This window comes from Chiloscyllium plagiosum, chromosome 7, assembly GCF_004010195.1.
Source record: "Chiloscyllium plagiosum isolate BGI_BamShark_2017 chromosome 7, ASM401019v2, whole genome shotgun sequence".
NCBI lineage: Eukaryota > Metazoa > Chordata > Chondrichthyes > Orectolobiformes > Hemiscylliidae > Chiloscyllium > Chiloscyllium plagiosum.
The window spans coordinates 103,351,414-103,357,390 of NC_057716.1; positions in this window are offsets into that span (position 1 = coordinate 103,351,414).

Below are 5,977 nucleotides of genomic sequence, written 5' to 3' on the forward strand. Positions count from 1 at the left end.
TATGTCGTTGGTGCCAACGTGCACCACGACTTCCGGCTGCACACCCTCCCCCTTAAGGATTCCGAAGACATGGTCCGAGACATCTCGGACCCTGGCACCCGGGAGGCAACAAACCATCCGAGAGTCTCGACCATGTCCACAGAACCGCCTGTCTGTCCCTCTAACTATAGAGTCTCCTATAACTAGCGCTCTCCTCCTCTCCCGCTTTCCCTTCTGAGCCTCAGAGCCAGACCTCGCGCCACAGACCCGGTCACTGCAGCTTACCCCTGCTAGGCCGTCCCCCCCAACAGTATCCAAAGCGGTATACTTATTGTTGAGGGGAACGACCACAGGGGATCCTTGCACTGCCTGCTTCCTCCCCTTCCCACCTCTAACTGTTACCCAGCTACCTCTGTTCTCTGGCGTAACTATGTGCCTGTAGCTTCTATCTATCACCCTCTCAGCCTCTCGAATAATCCTCAGTTCATCCAACTCCAGTTTCAGTTCCCTAACTCGTTCTGTGAGGAGCAGGATCTGACTGCATTTCCTGCAGATGAAGTCGGCAGGAGTATCGGTGGTCACCCCTACATCAAGCATCCTGCAGGAGGAACATTCCACTGCCTGCGCTGCCATTACTCTACACTTCGTCTCCAAAACTAAGAACACTGGGTAGCTTACCTGTGGACTTTAAAGTTAGGTTAGAGGAGGAGGATGGGAGGGAGGCCCTACTATGTAGGGCCTGGGGTTTAGTACACACCCACTCAAATATCAATCACTTACCTTCCCGACTAGCTCTGCGCTCCAACTTCACTTCCACCCAGCTCGCGCCGCTCTCTGCTGTGAAAAGGATATCTAACTGATTGTTCCTCAAAAGTTGGACGATAAAAGGCAAAAGTTTTATTTGTGTTGCATAAATTCAGCCTGTGTGAGTGTGAATGTGAATGTGAATGCAAGACTCATAACAGAGTGTGGAAGTTAATCATTTCCTGGATACTGACTGCACCTTACGGTTATCAGGACAGGACACTCCAAACTTTCAAAAGTGTGATCAAGCAAATAGGGACAAGAGGGCAATGGGATTAATTTTGAATGAAAACTGGAAGATTCTAATTGTCAAGTATAACTCACTCCGCAGTATCTGTCAATATATGTATGTAGAGTTATGGCGTTGTACAACACGGAAACAGACCCTTCAGTCCAACTTGTCCACACCAACCATGTTCCCAAACCAAACTAGTCCCAACTGCCTTCATTTGGCCCATATACCTCTAAACCTTTCCTATTCATGTACTTATCCAAATGTACTTCTTAACTGCACCTGCATTCATCACTTCCTCTCGCAATTCATTTCACACACGAACCACACTGTGTTAAAAAAGTTGACCCTCATAAGATTTTCTCCTCTCACCTTAAAAATGTGCCTCCTAGTTTTGAACTTCCCTATGCTGGTGAAAAGACCCTTGCTGTTCACCTTACTTATGCCTCTAATGTATGATTTTATAAGCATGTGTAAGGTAACCCCTCAACCTCCGAAGCTCTGGCAAGAAAAGGTTCACCCTATCCAGCCTGTTTTTATAATTCAACCATCCATTCGTGGAAACATCTCGCTAAATCTTTCCTGAACCCTTTCCAATAATAATTTTAATAATAGTATCCAATTTTAATGATATCCTTCCAATAACAGGGTGACCAGGATTGCCAGGACATCGAGATAACTCCCCTGTTCTTCTTTCAGTAAGGATCAGCAGGCTGATCAAGTCTTGGTTTAACATCTCACCCGAAAAGCAGCACCTGCCTACTTTGGTAGGAAGAGTCAAAAGGCAGACTATTATTTAAGTCGAGAAAGACTCCAAAAAAGTGGAGTTTGTGGAATTCATTACCTCAGGTCTGGCTAATACAGGAACATCGAATAAATTTAAGGAGGAGATGGACAGAGTTTTGATTAGTAATGGGTTGAAGGGTTATGGAGAGCAGGCAGGAAAGTGGAGTTATGACTGAGATGAGATCAGCCATGATAGTATCAAATGGCAGAGCAGACTTGAGGGGCTGAATAGCCTACTCCTGCTCCTAGTTCTTCTTTTCCCCCTATCACTGCACACCATTACTATGAGATTTCTGCCAGGAATATGTAGAAAATACACAAGTTTGGCACTAGGTAATAGAACTAGTGCAGCCACTATGGGCTGAATGGTCACCTACAGCACTGCATTATTCTCTTAGATTTATACTCTTTATTAATGGCACATTTTTTAAAAGACCATCAGGCACCCCAAAGGCTTTAACAGCCAATGAAGGACTTTTGAAATGTCAGAAACATAACAGCCAATTTGCACACAGGAAGCTCTCACAATGGAATATTTCTTGTTGGTTCACTATAGTCTTACCAGACCATAGGGACTGCTCTCTTAGTAGGGAGAAGCAACTGGTTGTGATTTAACCTGAGGGTCACCAGACCTCAGGCAAGGGATGAGGTTGAGAAGGAAAGCCCTTTATGGTAACCTCAAACCAGTGATGAGAATTGAACCCACATTGTTGGTATCACACAGTCTTGTAAACCAGCAATCCAGCCAACTTAGCTAAACCAACAGAACACAGAATTAGGAGCAGACATACGCTATACAGCTTCTCAAGCATGCTCTGCTGTTTTGATAGATTCATGTTTGATTTAACTCGGGCCTGAAATCTGTCTTCCTTTCTTGTTGATTCAAGAAATACCATGCAACAGGCCCACAATATTTGACATTGTAATGTTTGAGTCTTTAACTTTATTTCTTTCTGTTCTACTTTTATACTAAGAAGACTGTGGTGCAGAACTTTTTAAACTTATTCCTTTAGTTTCCTACTTCTGTAATTAAGATTTTGTACCTAGGTACTTAGGTGGCGCCATGTGCAGTGACATTATAAACTTTCCACTGTACTGTTGTACCCTGTACTTGGGTACACATGACATTAAAACTTCAATCTAAATCTATTTGAATAAACACTGCCAATAATTGGGAGTCGTCTTTGGAAATGAGTTTGGAACATGGCTCCTATCCCATTCTCAGGTGCCACAGTTCTACAGATTTGTATGTCACAGGAAAAGGAGGACTAATTTTATATTAATTTTCACAATCTGCTTAGATTCTTTGCGCTAGTGATTGATGGGAGCTGACAGAAACAAGCTAGTTAATCAGTGCAAGGAGACTGATTGAGCTGGAGGATTAGATTAAACTGTGGCTGAAAGTTCTCCAGGCACAGGGCGATTGGAAGGAGATGGAGAGTAAGGGATGAGTCGATGATATATGTTGGCCCGCAGATGAATTCCAACTTCAGTGGGTTATTAATCAGCTGCATGATGAGTTCAGGTGTCTCTGAGCTGATTAGCTTCATCCTCTTCTCTGGTGAGAAATCACTCTTCACAACCATTGACAGTCAGACAGCAACAGCCAGCAGGTGATTCGGGGCGGGGATCAGGATATCGCCATAGTGTACAGCCCCGGAGGAACTTGGCAGACAGAGTTTTCTAATGATTTGTTCATGGGATTTGGGCATTGCTGGTTGGGCCTGCCTTTATTGCCCATCCCTAGTTGCCCTGAGATCGTAGGAGTGAGCTATCTTCTTGAACTACAGCAGTCCATGTACTGTAGGTAGACCCACAATGTTGGGGAGGGAATTCCCGGATTTTGACACTGAAGGAACAGCAATCTATTTCCAAGTCAGTACAGTGAGTGATTTGTGGGGTAACTTGCAGGGGGTGGTGTTCCCATGAATCTGCTGCTCTTGTTCTTCTAGCTGGCACAGTGTATGTTATGAAGGTGCTTTCTAAGTAGTCTTAGTGAATTGAGCCATGCATCTTGCAGTTGATACTTCCTGTCGTGGAAGAGATGAACTTTGAAAATGCTGTATGAAGTGAACATTTAGTGGCTGCTTTGTCCTGGATGGTATCACGCTTCTTGAGTCTTGTTGGATCTGCCCCCATCCAGGCAAGTTGGGGGTATTCCATCACACTCCTGACTTGTGCCTTGTAGATGGTTAACAGGCTTTGGGGAGACAGGAGGTGAGTTACTTGCTGCAGGATTCTTAACCTCCGACTTGCTCTTGTGGTGATAATATTTACATGGCTAGTCCAGTTCAGATTCTGGTCCATGTTAACTCCCAGGATGTTGATAGCGGGAGAGTCAGTGATGGTAATGCCATTGAAAATGAAGCAGTGACGATTAGATTCCCTCTTGTTGGAGATGGTTGCTGCCTGGCATTTGTGTGGCACAAATAATACTTACTGAATCCCGGTAAGAGTGCTCTGAAGGGATAAGCCATGTAAGGACAGCTGATTTCTCTCCTTGAAAGGCCACTCACAGAGCAGCTTTTGTGGCAACTAGCGATGGTTTTATGGTTGCCCTTTGGGGCAGCACGATTGCTCAGTGATTAGCACTACTACCCCATAGCACCAGGGCACTGGGTTCAATTCCAGCCTTGGGCAACTGTCTGTGTGGATTTTGCACATTCTCTCTGGGTCCGTGTGGGTTTCCTCCCATGTTCTGAAGATGTGCAGGTTAGCTGAATTGGCCATGCTAAACTGCCCATAGTGTTCAGGGATGTGTGGGTAATGTGCATTTGTCAGGGGTAAATGTAGAGTAATGGGGAATGGGCTTGGGTGGGATATTCTTCAGAGGGTCAGTGCAGACTTGTTGGGTCGAAGTGCCTGTTCCCACACTGTAGGGATTCTATGATCGAGATCTTTTCATTCCAAGCACACTGATTCAATTTTCACTAGTTTTCAAGAGTGCTGGGATCTGAACCCCTGACCCTAAGTCAACACTTGGGTTTCTGGATTGCTTGGCTCGAGGCATTATCAGAGTTGAGAGTGTGTTGCAAGAAAATCGACGTTTCGGGCCGGAGCCCTTCATCAGGAAACCTCATGAAGGGCTCCGGCCCGCAACGTCGATTCTCCTGCTCCTCAGATGCTGCCTGACCTGCTGTGCTTTTCCAGCAACACATTCTCAACTCTGATCTCCAGCATCTGCAGACCTCACTCCTAGAGGCATTACCACTACACCACAGCTTTGTGGTTTAAGAAACAAAATGGTCAAAACATTACACAAACTATGGCACGCACTCCACTCACCAAGGAGATGGGTTGCATTTTTACAACATAATAGCAGCTTTGTGTTCCTGTCAGTGGATGAACAGGTTATGGAGGATGAAACAGCCTTCACCAGTCCCTGTGAAATTGGATTTTTTGGTGACTGTTTTATGCACCATGAAGGATTCTATTTCTGTTGAAATCAAACTTTGATTTCACACGTCGGTGAAATGAAACAGGCATAATTGAATTGGCTGCCCAGCAATGTCTCTCCTGATTATAATAAGACATGCATTTCTGTAGTGATCACAGCATAAGGGTCCCTTTCAAGCAGTGACATGATTTTGAAGCTTTGTCATTGTTGTCATGTGATGCATAACATGATCCAACAAATGGCGAGAAGATAAATGGCTTTTGTTATTTTGCTGTGGGAGATGAATATTTGCCACACACCATATAAAACTCCCCTGACCCTCCACAGATAATACAATGAGGTGGGAACTAGCCCAGGGCCTAGGACAGTGGGGGTAGGGAGATTACATCAGAGTCCAATAACTGGGAAGGCTCCAGCAGACTGACTGCACATGAATCGAGGTGAGGGGTGCACCCACTGCGCTCAGGTCTGAGTCTGAAGTCCTGGGCCAGGTGCAGGACCCACTCCGTGGTTTCCATCCTGTTCATGCTGCCGGCATCTCTGACAGGGTAACACTCCCTCAACAGGAACGTGCTGAGCAGAAGCTTGACCCAGAGCCATCTGACTGGGAGGTCAATATGTTAGCATTGAGCCATAGTTGGCGCCCACGTGTGAGTGCAATGGTCCTGAAAATATGGAAGTAGGATGATACAGATCATAGAGCCGGCTGTTCAGATCAGAGCCCATAGCGATCCAGACTGATTTGAGATTTATTCCTTGACAATATTGCGAGCTTTGTT